The sequence below is a fragment of the Neopsephotus bourkii genome, unplaced genomic scaffold (genome assembly GCF_033783945.1).
Source record: "Neopsephotus bourkii isolate Nb327-2 ecotype Australia unplaced genomic scaffold, CSIRO-AGI_Nbou_v1 NB_1441, whole genome shotgun sequence".
Classification (NCBI taxonomy): Eukaryota; Metazoa; Chordata; class Aves; order Psittaciformes; family Psittacidae; genus Neopsephotus; species Neopsephotus bourkii.
In genome coordinates, this window is record NW_026901918.1 from 526,193 (window position 1) to 541,040 (window position 14,848).

General features: G+C 42.6%; 1 protein-coding gene across 2 annotated transcripts in view; it reads right to left on the reverse strand.

Annotated features, from left to right (window-relative positions):
• Nucleotides 1-13,244, reverse strand: part of CDC42SE2 (CDC42 small effector 2) — an 85,433-nt gene extending 72,189 nt beyond the window's left edge. The window contains exons 1-2 of one of the 2 annotated variants that reach the window (XM_061368684.1): nt 12,787-13,244; nt 11,890-11,947 (exon numbers count right to left, since the gene is read on the reverse strand). The gene's annotated coding sequence lies outside the window, so the exon portion shown is untranslated. Of the gene's footprint in view, nt 1-11,889; nt 11,948-12,078; nt 12,182-12,786 lie in introns of those variants that run through there. The other variant, XM_061368685.1, reaches the window with a different exon arrangement.
• Nucleotides 13,245-14,848: the final 1,604 nt, after the last annotated feature.

Below are 14,848 nucleotides of genomic sequence, written 5' to 3' on the forward strand. Positions count from 1 at the left end.
CATCCCTGGAAGTATTCAAGGCCAGGCTGGATGGGGCTTTGAGGAACCTGGTCTGCTGGGAGATGTCCCTGCCATGGGAGGGCGGTTGGCTCTTGATGAGCTTTAAGGTCCCTTTCCACCCAAACCATTCTATGATTCTGCAATTTTAATTTCTCCCATCAGAGGGATATGTCACAAAATTAGAGTCCTTTAAAGGACAATGTAGATGCAAAGTTTACATTTAGATACCTCTAAAGGAGGAAGGTATCTATGCAGAAACTTAGCCTAGAAGAAAACTTGGGACAGCAGCCTACTTGAACTTATCTCTGAGTATCTTTTCCCCATCTCAAATATTATTTTCAAGAGGTCCTTGAGGATAGCAACATTAAGACATTTCACTATTTTATAATGTTTACATCTACCTCCACTGGCCTAAAGAAATCTCCCCAAGAAAAAAAAACAAAAAGAGCACAATAATAATTCTCTTGGCAACTACTATAAGTCAGACCCACAGAGGGCTGACCTTCAGGTCATGTTTGTCTGTGCTGGCATTAAGCTTTCTTATTTCTTCTCTGTTCTAATGAAATTCTTCAGCTTATCAGTGACACAGGTGTGTCTATTTCGATGATGAATGGACGACACTATATGAACACCCTAAGGAGAAGGCTGAAAGATACCTGGATCAGAAATTGGGAGTGCAGAAGTTCAGCTATGTAAGGTGTGAAATCTTGTGTGAAATCTTGTATTTCATTCCAATTAGACACACTGAATTTTTAATATGGAAAAGGTCCTTTCCAACCCTAACTACTCTGTCATTCTGTATTACAATGTTTGAGAGGCTAAGCCTTTCACAAAAAAGCAGGAAAAAGTATCTGTGCGCTAACACATTTTTTGCAGATTTTTTTACTAGCATACAACCTAACTCTAACAGTGATCTCTTTTGCTGTATGCAAAAGCTCTCCTTTTCATAAGTAAATGGCTCCAAGTCTAATACCAGTAGGGGGTTTGGTGGGTGGAAGGTGCATTTAATAGTATGCTTTTCAGAAGCACGTACTATGTTTTCATACCTGCCAACACAGACTTTGAGAAACTACCATGAACAGTTTAACTGATTCATCAGGTAAAGCATATAATTTACTTAAATTTTTGCTTCAAAATCTAGCATGAATAATCACCTTATGTGTCTGCTTTAAATCACACAGGTGACGATCAACCTGTCTGCTACCACAAATCCTGTATGTAACAGCAGACAGCCCAAGGTAATAAAACAGATGAAAATAACCCACTCAAAACTACAGGAGATCATTGTTTGAAGTCCTGTTGACCCTAGAGTTTTGCCTTGTAAAGAACTAGAAAGAGAGATACCCTTTTAAGGGACAACACACATCTTCTTTAACAAGCAAAGAAAGGACCTAGAAAGTCACCAGCTATACGAACAGCTCCATTCCCTACGCAGTGGAGTTCAGCCTTTACAAAAACAGCCTTATAAAACCACAGCTTGTTTTTCTAAGGCAAAGAGCTTCAAAGTCATCACTTCCCACACTTATCCTCTTGAAAGGAGGCCTGGCATTCAGAAGCAGAACTACCATAGTAATAAGCATTATTACTATGACAGACTTCATACAACAACTGAATAATGTTGTGAAAACAAAAGACATCAAGTGATGTGAACGCATACAAGGATAGCTCAGACTTGCATCTGACTGTGTAAGCTCACGACAGTTTGACTGAATATTCGTGTCACACAAGGCTATTTGCTCTGCCAATGGCACAGGCAGCTCTCCTGAACCTCCCCTGACTCATCTGAATCCTAATGCAGAGAGGGCATTTCAACTCCACATCCCTCTTCATGGTTTTGCTATAGGGTTTCTCTATGAAACAAAAGACTGAAGAAGCCCATTCTCTGAGGCCATCTGAGACAAACCTTGTAACTTGGTCTGTATTTTGAACCAGTATCAATGACCTGTAATTGTCAGTAGCAGTGCGCTATTATTTTTAAACTAGTAAGTTACTGCAACTCATTAACATCTAAGACAATCAATACAATAATAGGTAAAATAGATCATAGAATGGCTAAGAGTTGGGAAGGCTCCTAAGCTCCAACCCCCCTGCCATGGGCACGGATGCCTCACACTAGACCATGTCATCCTAGGCCCTGTCCAACCTGGCCTTGAACACTGCCAGGGATGGCGCATTAACCACTCCTTTGGGCAGCCTGTTCCAGTGCCTCACCGCCCTCACCGTAAAGAACTTCTTCATTGTATCCAACCTGAACTTCCCCTCTTTAAGTTTGAACCCATTACCCCTTGTCCTATCACTACAGTCCCTATCCTTGCAGGACCCCTTCAGATACTGGAAGGCTGCTATGAGGTCTCCACACAGCCTTCTCTTCTCCAGGCTGAACAGCCCCAACTTTCTCAGCCTGTCTTTGGATTGGACGTGCTACAGCCCTCTTACCATCCTTATCACACAAACCTAGCTCTCTTCTCCCAGCCCCCTATTTAGACTACAGTGGTAAAGAGTCAAGAAACATCAGTTTTAACTTTTCCTTGTCCCACACACAAAGTACAACCAGTCTACCTACAAATTCACAGGAACTTTCAAGACAATCTGTCATCAGCACTTACTAAGGCTAATTATTAAGAACCTGCTTCAGCACTATAAAACAGAACATAGTTCCTCTTTTTTTTTTTTTTTAGGAGGGAAAAAAAAAATCCAACCACCCCCCCCCCCAAAAAAAAAAACAAACTACCACTGACTGCACTTCAGAATACTGGGTCTATGGCAACAACTGCATGTACAAAAGCATCTGGACAGACTTAACCAAACCAAAGCCTTAAACATTTGCAATGACTTGGCAGAAACCAACAGGACATGAGCTATCAGCAGGAGAGTGCCCTCAGTATGTAGGTCTAGCTGTAGAACATTCACTTTCAAGCCTACCCATAAGACCTTCAGCAACAAAGAAGCTTTGAAGTTTCTTTGCTACAGGATCCTTAAATGCCATTTCCTGAAGAGAAAGAAGACTCAATGATTACCCACATACCTGATTCTTTCAGTGGATTAGTTACAAAGAAACCCTGATTAAGAATCAGGCTATAAGCACTATTAGCTGCATCTTACTACTTTGTTTTTAATTAAGCAAAGGACATACCTACATCAAAGAACAAGCAGTGCTAGTGACACTGAGCATACGCAGTATTAACAGATTCTGTTAATGCAGCTTCTGACTCTAGCCTTCCTCTCACATGCACACAAATATTACCATGGTGATCTGCAGAATTTGCTACCTGGGATTTCAGAACAGTACAGTATTTGAAATACCCTTAGAATCTCTGAATAGATGCAAACACAAATTAAATCATATTTAAATAGACAATAAGACAAATAGTTTGATAAAGCTGTCATTACAGAAGAACACTAACAAAAAGAAAAATCTTAATATAACCTCAGTCAGTAGAAACAAAGCCACAAAGCTTTCACATTATGCTTTCTGACCCTGAAAGAAAGGGAACTAAGTTTAAGGACTGAAAAAATGGCATACGTTCAGTATAAAAAGCATAATCTGGAATCACCTGTCTGTCAAAATTTGAGCAGCTATCTGTGGAAATGTCAGAACATCTTTTCTTTAAAAGGTATTCTTAATTCATATACTATTTCACTAAAATGCACGCATATTTTGACTATAAAAGGACCATGCCTGTTGCAAGTTCCCCGCAAGTGGGATCACTCTAGATGCAATTTCTTTGCATTCATTATAATTTTCAAGTGAGTGGGAAGGGAGGGAGAGTTAAAAAAAAAAAAAAAGTAAAAAAAAAAAAAAATACCACCTTAGGAAATTAGGGTCCTCTTACTATGAATACATATATATGCTGACAACAGAGTGCACAGCATGGGGAGCAAATGCAACAATCCTTGGTTCTTCTGTGTATCTGTTATTTGCATTATCCTATATATAGAGTGATAACAACATCATATATTACTTTGTAAACACCTTGGGATACAACTAACACAATTCTGATTCTAATGAAGAAATACATGGGATTCGACTTCGCCATAATTCTACTTGCAAGTTATGAGCAAGGTTACCCTTACTGCACTCTTGAAGAGATGCAGCTGACTTTCTTCACAGACACAACTGTAACGAATTTAGGATCTCTACGAGAGGTTCACCATGTACTTCATCGTAGCCAGAGTTTAACTTGAAACACTTAAAACAGAAAGGCATTCCTCACCACTCCTACTGAATCCCTGGGAAAGGCCTGCAGTAAGTGGAAGCACCACTTAACAATGCACAAGTAAAAGGAGCCAGTGCAAGGATTCACAGGCTGCTCTTCAGAGACCTCACAGGAAGCTTGGCAATGAAGGATGGTTCATGAGAAAAACTGCATTAGAGTCAATCGTATGTTTCAAGATAGAGTGACTGTATTGACATAGTGCCCCTCTGAATTCACTTCAATATGGTCTGTTAGTTAGTCCAACTAACACTTTTTGAGAGTATCACAAGGCTTTACTCATTACAAAACAGCTTAGCAGAACACAAGTTATAATTATATCAAATAACAGAGCTGGACACACCTAAATGTATCTTTCAGGGTAAGTCACTATTTCGACACTGAAATAAGATGACTTCATTACACAGCGGACCTACCTGTACCAGTGACATGATCAGTGGCATGCACTGTGATCTGCTCAAAGTGGGAGCAGTAAACATTTGTGGAAGACAAATTTTTCATAGGACAACAACAACAAACGAATGAATCAGAGCTACCGACAGTCTCGTCTTCCATTAGCTTCACAAATTATTCCCCCATATGCTTGAGGACAGTTAAAATAAGTCTGATGCGTAAATAAATCTGGATAAGACTGCATGAAATACCAAACCTGAAGCAATTATTTGAAGACCACTCCTTGCTCCCTCCTCCCTCCCCTTAAAAATCAGAGGTATTTAAACCAAGTATTTCTAAACCTTTCTTTCAGTCCACTGTAGACTGACTTCTTGGATATATGATCATCAAATAAATCAGTAAATTCCTGCTTCTGAAATACTTACACATGCTTTTGACGGGAGAAGAATTTCTACCATATCCCAAAATCTGTTTATACAGTTCAGGTGAACATAACTACTCTTGACTTCAAACTACTATCTTACATAAGCTTTAATTTTTTTTTATTATCTCATGGAAGAACAAGCCTTATAAAACTGAGCTTTATTGGAAAAGGACTTAAGTTGAGAAAATCAGAGCAAAATACCATTCACTTGAAAGGTGAAGAGAGGAAATAGGTAGTCAAGCTCAAACGTAAAATTGTTCACTGGAAGCTTTAAGGGAGTAGGTGGAATTCCTTTAGCAACTGGCATTTGGTAAGAATAGCTGCATCACATGGAGCCAATTAAGAGACATTGCTGGTGAGCACAACAGTTACTAAACATGAGATAAAAGCAACCAATAAATGTAACAAAGAACATTCTGTATGTAGTATTTCAATACTTACCTAGTATGACTGTTTTGACAAAGCCAACTGCAATTTAAGAAAGTCCAATTTTTCACAACATTTAAACAGATTCCAAATTCAGTGGGTAAGTACAAGCAAGGTGACAAAAAAATCCCCTTCCAAGAAGGAAGCGAGGGAAAAGTATATTAAGCCTATACAAAGGTAAGCCTTTACTTACAGAAAAAGACACTACTTTAAGGCTGAAATCACCAACTTCATTCAAGAGACTGACAACCTTATTTTTTCTATGAGGACAACTGGGATTTTGACTGGGAACACATTGGTGGCAACATACTTTCCATTCCTTCCATTTGGAAGGCAGATGCAGGGCCTCTGACAATGAAGATCTTAGGCCCACTGTAAGAGAGGATCAGGTTCGAGATCATATTAGGAACCTGAACGTGCATAAGTCCATAGCTTCACCAGGGGCAAATCCTGCCTGAACAATTTGGTGGCCTTCTATGATGGGGCTACAGAATTGATGGATAAAGACAAAGCAGTTGATATCATCTACATAGACTCATGCAAAGCATTTGAAATTGTACCGTATGACATCCTTGTCTCTAAACTGGAGAGACATCAATTTGATGGGTGGATCACTTGGTGGATGAAAAATTGGCTGGATGGCCACATGCAAAGAGTTATGGTCAATGGCTCAATGCCCAGCTGAGGACTGGTAATGAGTGGTGTCCCTAAGGCACTGCTGTTGGGACGAGTCTTGTTCAATATCTTTATCAGTGACATGGACAGTGGGATCAAGTGTGGTCTCACAAGGTTTCCTGATGACACTAAGCTGTGTGGTTCGGTTGATAGGCTGGACAGAAGGAATGTCATCCAGAAGGAGCTCAACACACTTCAGGGGTGGCCAATGTCAATCTCATGAAGTTTAAGCATGCCAAGTGCAAGGTCCTGCACCTGGGTCGGGGCAATCCCAGGAACACCTACAGGCTGGGCAGAGAAGAGAATCAGAGCAAACCTGCAGAGAAGGACTTGGGGACATTGGCTGATGAGAAAATGAACATGAGCTGGCTTCAGTGTGCAGGCGCAGAACAGAAGGCCAACTGTATCCTGAGCTGCATTAAAACGAGTGTGACCAGCAGGTTGAAGGAGGTGATCCTGCCCCTCTGCTCGCATGAGACCTCACTTGGAGCACTGTGTGCAGTTCAGGTGTTCTCAAAAGAAGAAGGACATGGAGCTCTTGAAACAAGTCCAGAGGAGGTCCATGAGGATGATGAGGGGGCTGGGGCACCTCCCGTATGAAGATGGGCTGAGACAGTTGGGGCTGTTCAGCCTGGAGAAGAGAACGCTGTGTGCAGACCTCAGAGCAGCCTTCCAAGTATCTGAAGGGGGCCTATAAGGATGCTGGGGAGGCACTTTTCATTAGGGACTGTAGTGGTAAGACAAGGGGTAACGGGCTCAGACTTAAACAAGGGAAGTTCAAGTTAGATATAAGGAAGAAGTTCTTTACTGTGGTGAGGTGGTGGAGGCACTGGAATGGGTTGCCCAAAGAAGTGGTAAATGCTCCATCCCTGGCAGTGTTCAAGGCCAGGTTGGGCAGACCTTGGACAACATGCTTTAGTGTGAGGTGTTCCTGCCCATGGCAGGGGAGTTGGAACTAGATGATCTTAAGGTACTTTCCAACACAAACCATTCTATGATTCTATCATTCTGTGGAAAGAAAGTTTTCCTAACAAAACATTTCTGAACTCTGTGTAACAACTGATGAAGTTCAAGGCATGTACACTCAGTACAAAAACCAAGTTATACAGCAATTTGTATGGCAAAAGACAAAAGCAAAAGACACCAAAATATGCAGTAAACAATAATGTAGTCTAATCAGTTATTTGGTTCATGTGTTGTTTTGCCCTTGTACTATGATTTATACACTGACAAAACAAACAGATCTTTGTTTTACCCTGAATGGTTAGAGATACTGACACCATTTTATCCTTGCCTGCCTGAAGTGCAACTCTAAGTACTGGAACTGTTTTGGTGTGAGAAATTATTGGATTGGAGTGGTCATCACCATGTGTAATCAATCTCTCAGCATTAGGAGCCCAGGACTGTTTAGATGAGAGTTTCTCCTTTAGAATAAGGATGAATTGCAATTTCTCCTCCAGGACCTCTTCTCCAATGTAGGGAGAGTGGTTTGCATAGTCCCCTCACTACAGGCCATGACACTTCTGCTAGAATTTATGTATGGTAGGAGCTGATTCAAACTCTGCCCAGTTAAGAACTGAGCTGATAATTTTCTAACTACCACAGTATCAGTTCAAGTGCTCACGTAACTGCAAGCCTGTAGACCTTTGACATTACTACATGTTTGCCTATATCCATATTTTCAACTTTAGCCAAATAAGAAAGACATCCACTGAACACAGCCCACAGAGATCCATTTCAGTTGTTCATTGAATTTACCTTAACCATAACTTGGAAGCAAGCTCAACAGCAGTGGAGCTCTTAGCAGCCTGCCTTCTCCCATGTACCACTCTGACGCTCTACTGCATATGCAGAAAGAGGGTACCAGTTCTCCCTCTGACATCTCATGACAAATTTTAACAATCTGATTGGACAGAAAAATAAATAAATCAGAGGGGACCGTTAATACAGTATAGTTATGTTTCCAGGAAGTGGCCTACAAAACCTGCTGATAATCACACTGAAACATTATGTCTTCCACCTTATACCTTCCTCCTAAACCTTTCTGTTAATGTGACACTAAGAATACAAAAGAGTGCTCTGAAGCAGGTCTGTGCTACCTTAACTGTGCCTTCATTACAGGCAAAAGAGCTCCTCTTCTTGAAGCTGAGGATAAGCAATCAAAGAGAAATCTGTTTCTCTTGGGATAGCAATTACCCTTGGACTAGTAGTTTCACCTCAGACATCCACTTTAACCACACACAAAACACTGAATTAGAAACAGACTAAAGGTGTACTCAGGTAGAGTTATGAAGCTATGTAACAGGCCCCAAGAACACATCCTCTCATAGGACACTCACTAGGCCTAACTGTCCTACATTCTTTCTGCTAGTATCTGCCAGCTTTGTCACAGTTAAACTTCCTCTTCGATCTGCTCTTTATGTGAAGCCCCCATTTCAATATGTTCAGTGAAGCTGTTAGGTCTTACCCACACACATTTGCTCCAGGTTGCTCATTCCTTGAATTCATCATTATTTCTTCACATCATCACTACTCGTGCAATAAAACGAAAGACACTAATCATGCAAGACAGACTTGCTTCATCAAAGTATCTTGAAACCTTTAAGTGACTGTGAATACTCAAAAGTCTCTTGATTTACTGATGTTTCTAAAGAAATTGGAATCCAACCTACCCATCTCAGGATCAGCATCCTTCAAAAAAGCATTACTCCTCCCCCTTTCCCTCCCCCCACTTATTTTCTTTCCAGGCTTGGCTACAGGAAGGAACACTATGCCCCTGCTATCCTAATGCATCTCCATCTAGTCTGCTCAAAAATTGATTCCTGAAAAAAAAAAAAAAAGTAATTTAACTGTGCAGTCACCATTCTGTTCACTTAGCTTTAGTACTTTTAATGCAACAGTAATATGGCAAGACAAGTAGAAAAACTCCTTCATGTTAACCTAAGTATACTTTAATAACTGATAAAATTGCATTAGAAAACAGACATGCATTACCAGACACGTTTGTGGAGTAATTAGCAGCCAATTTCTTACAATCTTTCAGCATGTATAAGAAAGCATTTCTGTGACTTGTAAGTTTTCAACATCTTCAGTTCTTAAAACTCAGTTATTTGTTTTACAGGCCAATATTAAGATTACGAGACACAGAAAGTCTAACACTAAACAGATATGGTAGTTACTGGCAAATACATTTTAATGAATACAACACAGCAAGGTACAACAAGGGTCTACAAAAAGCCACACTAGTCTTTGCCCACTTTCTCTATCTGAGCACACAGAGAGGTTTACAGCAAGAAACAGACACCCAGAGGTTAAGGAGGCAACCAAAGATAACAGTCTTTCAGACACATGCTTATTTAAGTCTTGAATATTAGCTAGACCCTATCTAGGAAAAACAAGTGTTGCAGTAATGATTTTGGTGATAAATTACTATTCAGTTCCAGGACAGGGGTTGTCAAGTATAATCATGAATTGCAACTAAGTTGCTGAAAGCAAATTTGAGTAGTCAAAGTATCACTCAAAAAGTAACACTTAGTGAAAGTTAGTCATATTTTAATTCCATACAAATACTCAAGAGACACTGAATAGAACTCAGTGGGTTTCTGCACACAGAGCTAACAGAAATCATGACAGTTCCAAAACAGACTGATAAGAGATTTCCTTTAGTAATTTAGTACGCTAGGCTTACATATAACTTGCCACTCCACAACTAGACAAGATGATGAAAACTGAAACAAACAAATAAGACCTACAGGAGAGGTACTTCCAAAAAGTATTTAAACTTTTTTTTTTTTTAAACACAGTACTGAGTAAATTAATTCCACTACTGACTAATTATGCTTCATGCCTAAAGGTTGGTCTGTAAATCACACTAAGTAAATGTCTCAACACCAATCTGAAGTTTGAAAAAAAATCTTGAACTTCAAAAAAATGCCACCTCAATCATATAACAACAGAATGAAATATTTTCCTTGACATTCATATGTCGATAGTGTAAAGAAAAAGTATTTTTCTAATATTGTATTACAGTTCTAGCAAATCCCAGCTGAGACAGAAAAAGCCCTTCATACTCTACCTTTGAAGGTAGAAAGGTCTGACACAAATATCAAAGGCTTTGTAAAAGTTTGCTCTAAAAGGCTTGCTCAAGTTACCAGGTGTTAGACTCCTCCCCAATGGACAATGAATTATAGCAGCAGCTGCTGGGTAACACTATTTCACCATCACAAACCCATTACTCCTCCTAAAAATGCAAGAGTGCCAATTATATTGCTTGTTGGGGAGAAATATGAAATGAGATATTTAACACTTCTTGTTTACTGTAACACCTCCATAACATATTATTCAATTTCTGGACACTAGGGTTAATATTTTATCACTGCAAATAAAGCTCTGGTATCTAGGTTTAAAAAAAAAAAAAAAATCACAGTAAAATATTTAGAAAGCCACTTTGAAAACATGCTCAATTACTTTTCTCCCCTTCTTGCTTCTACATCAACTTATTTTTTGGACAGCAGAAACTATGAAGGGATATTTAAAACACTTTAACTGCCTTCTCCCTATCATGACAAGCCACCATGTCCACAAGGCTTCCCACAGACCACGACACCACTTCTTACACCCTGGTAAGGTCAGAATTACTAGGAAGGTTCGAAACAATGTATTTTGCTTGGTTATATGACAGCATAAGCAAATCACCAATTATTTTTCAGCAAAACAACCTTTAAAATAAAGATAAGTTATCACGCAGCTGCAACATTTCCAGACAAGCTACTCCTAACAACAGTTTCAGTTCTTCATTCCTCTGGTGTACAAGTGTATTATAACATTTTATAGACAGCAATTTCTGATCTCTACAGTTTTGATCTAGATATACAGAAACTTTACCAGGAAGTTTCTTGAACACAGAGTAACACTCTGCTGTGGAAAGGATACCACCCCTTCCTCAAAGCAGAATGCATGCAAGGAGTATAGCCCATTAACAAAACAATTTTAGATATCTGAACAGCTATATCCAGATTCTAGTTTCCCTCCCAGGCTACTGGGAGGAAAAAGAATTCAAGCAAGCAGTAATGCAGCTATTGCCACACAACTGAATTTCTGTATGTACTAAAATTATAGTGAATTATCTCTTGCTTATTTGAGCTGCTACTTTGCTCTTTAGCAGCTGCAATAAATTTGCTTTATCACATTCTGCAATTTCATCTAGAACAGTCCTTTCACCTTTCAACAAATTTATTGTAACAGAAATTTAGTATTATATCTTTCAAAGTTGCATCTCTATTTCGACAACATAATAAACAACTTTCAAGAACATGTCTGTACCTTGACTGAGCTATTATTAATCAGATTACCTAAGCAAATAATTGACTAAACATTCCTTGTGCACAAGGAAAAAAAGCATGATCTAATCTCAATTACTTCAGTTAAATATAAGGAAATATACCACTGCACTTACAGGTGTTTCCTACACATTGATCAAAGCTTGAAAAGTGACTGTAAGGCCTTGACACTTAAATAAGGCCCACCATAAAAAAAATAGTTAAAAAGAGAGCTTAATACAATTGCTCCCTTCCCCCCCCACCCCCCGGCTTTACAGATTTTCTTTACTTTTCTATTTTTTTAGTGGCTATCGCAGTCCAGGAGGAATATATTTGCAGGAAAAATCTGCTTAAATTACTTCCAACGTTTTTGTCTCACAAATTTAAATAATTACTCCATTCATCCACCCAAGTTCAAAAACAAACTCGGAAGACTTACAGTTCAGTGCACATTCAACATCAGAGTCAAGAGTTGAAAAACCTTATGTTCTTCTGGCCTACGAAAGCAAGATTCGTAATTTTAGTGAAAGCACAGGGTTACACACACAGAAAAACTGCTTTAAAACCAAACGCTTAAGCCACAAGACAAGCAACGCATTTCAAGTACCCGCGTTAAGTACGACGTTACCCCCCCGAATTCAGACGAAGTCACGGCCGCTATGCCCCAGCACCCCGAGCCCTAAGCGGCATGTGCCCCTCCAGACGCCGTGCGGGGCGGTCAGAGCGACGGGGTGGCACCCCCGGCGAGGCACCACGCCCTGCGCCCGGCACAGGCCAAGCCGCACTCTGCGGCCCCGCCGCCCGCCCAGGGGCTCACGGCAGCACCTGCCCCCCAATGCAGGGAAGAATAGTAACAGTAGTAGTAATAATAAAAACAATAATGACCACTCTCTTCATCGTTTTTTCATATCGCCCACCGGAGAATTTGTTGCTTCCTCCCTTTTGTGCGAATGTCAGGAGCGATTACCGCTGAGCATCACTCGCCGCGCCCGCGGCACTGTCCGGCCCTGCTGCTCGCTGCCCGCTCCTGCGGCGGTGGAGCCGGAGGCTCCCCCCACAATGCCCCGCCCGGCCTGGCCCAGCCCAGCCCCGGCCCCCAGGCACCTCGCTCGGCCCTCGCTCGCCACTGCGCGGCAGGCAGTGCGGGAAACACCGGTGGTCTCAGGCGGCGGCTGAGGGGCGGCTGCTGAGGGACGGCAGTTCTCGCCACCCCCAAGTCTTTGCATCCCCCACCCCGATCAAGGGAGAGGCCGCAGGGCAGCCCGGCTCACCGGCAGGTACCTGCCCCGCGGGCGCCCCGGGGAAGATGGGCGGTAAGAGCGCCCCTGCCACTCACCACTGCCCACGGCGGCGCCCGCTCCTTTGTCTGCCCGCCGCGCCCCGGCACCTCCGTCCCCCTCTGTCGGGCGCTCCGCGCCCCTTCTCCGCCGCGCTGAGGGCGGAGGAGGACGCAGACGAGATCCGTGGAGGAGGCCGCTACCGCCCGACGGTCACATGCAGGGGGCTTGCGCGGCGCAGCCCCCTCCTGCACTCCCGGACGGCTCCCAGGAGCCGGGCCGGCAGGGTCTGAGGCGAGGTCGGGGTGAAGATGGCGACCTCGGCGGCGCAGAAGGGGAATCCCCAGCCTGGCCCGTTCCGCTCCGTGCTGCCGGCTGGGCTGGGCTAGGCGCGCTGGGGAGGGGAAGGGACAAAGGAGGCCGGGCGGCGGCGAGGACGGCTGCCGCTGCCTGTCAGCCCTATCGCTGTACCGCCCGCTCCGCCGCCGCCGCGCTTTCAAACCAGCGCCAGCGCCGCAGCGGCCCCTGCTCGCCCCGCCCCACCCGGGCTCCCTGAGGGAGCGGGCGGGCCGCAGAGTCGCTGCCGGCTCTGATGAGCGTTTCGGCGACACAGCGGGCCTGGGAGGACGCGGGTGTGGTCCCTGGTGTGGGCTCTCCCTGTCCGGAGCCTGGCGAAGCCAGCGCTCCAGCGTCCTCCGACGCCAGAGGGGTTATCTCACCTCCTCAGATGCTCTTCGTGCCTTCTCGCCGTGAAGAGATAGGGCACCCGGGGGCAGTTAGTGCAAATGGCTGACCGTTCGTCATGCGGCTGTCCAAGATGCTGTGCTGACATTGCAGAGGCTTTGAGGAAGTGTGGAAAGCAGGTCACGAAAGCTGGTGTGGTTGTCGTTGGACCTCCAGGAAAAGAGAAGGGGCTCTGGCTTCTGCCCCACGGCTGTTGACAGCAGCAACCACCCTCCTCTGCGTGCTGGTAAATACTGGAGGTGGCATGCATGACTCAAATAGGAGACACAAGGAACATGCAAGATAAGGTATTCCTCACTGGGTGGCAAAGTACGGCTGGCAGTTCTATCCGTGGACACTTGGTGCTGTTGAGCTGCAGATCTTCACCAAGAGACAGGCTCCATCTCACCTGTGGACTGCTTGTCCTGGTTTTGGACATCATCCAGTATTCAGCAGCATGAGTTAAAATGGAAAACGTGGCAGTGCTAACAAGTTGCCACTAAGCTGAATTTGGACCACAACACGAGGGAAGGAGGCTGGAGAGATCAGTTGTAGGGTGGAAAATTTCCTGGTCTATACCTAAATCCACAAACAGTTATAAAACAGTCTGAAAAGGATCTTGAGCATGTAAAAAAATAAAAAAAAAAAAAATCATTACAAAACTTTGATCTGCTTTTAATCTGTATGAATTCCTGACATTTATTACTAGCCATACAGATTTCTTGTCATTAATAAGACCTGCGTCAACTGACATGGTTGGTTTTTATTATTTTTCCAGACCTTTTTTTTTTTTTTTTTTTACATGCCCAGCCACTGATCTCCCCTTGCATGGGCAGCAGCACTGAAAACAAGTTCCAGCGCAAGTTTAGATGACAAATACTCTTATCTGATGAGTGCAAACAACAGCTGCAATGGTTGCTTCCATTTTGCCTAAGCTTTTCATTACTGTCAATGGACTTTACTTCTCAAGAATCCTATGATGTAGACAAAGTATTATCATTCCCACTTTCAGAAATTGCACTATAAAGAAGCATTATAGCTTGCCTCAGGTCATGCATATAATATCTGTTAAAACCAGAATCTTAATCCAGATTTTGGGTGTAGAGCCAATCCTGCTGACAAGAAGTTAATTTTCTGTTTCAAGCTGTGTCTCAGGACTCCATTCCTGAAGAATTCTTGGGGGAAGGAGCAAAATAATGTTGAAGAAGATACGCTAACAAAAATTCTGTCGAGCAGAAAAAAAAAAAAAAAATCTGTTGTGGAGGAAAAAAATGTGTAGTTAAATGGAAATTATTCAAGTAGCATATTTACACATAAAACTTCTGTAGAAACATTATCCCAGTTTGGGAAGTATGCAAACCAAGAAGTGAATGCCATGTAACATGTTGCTTCAGTATT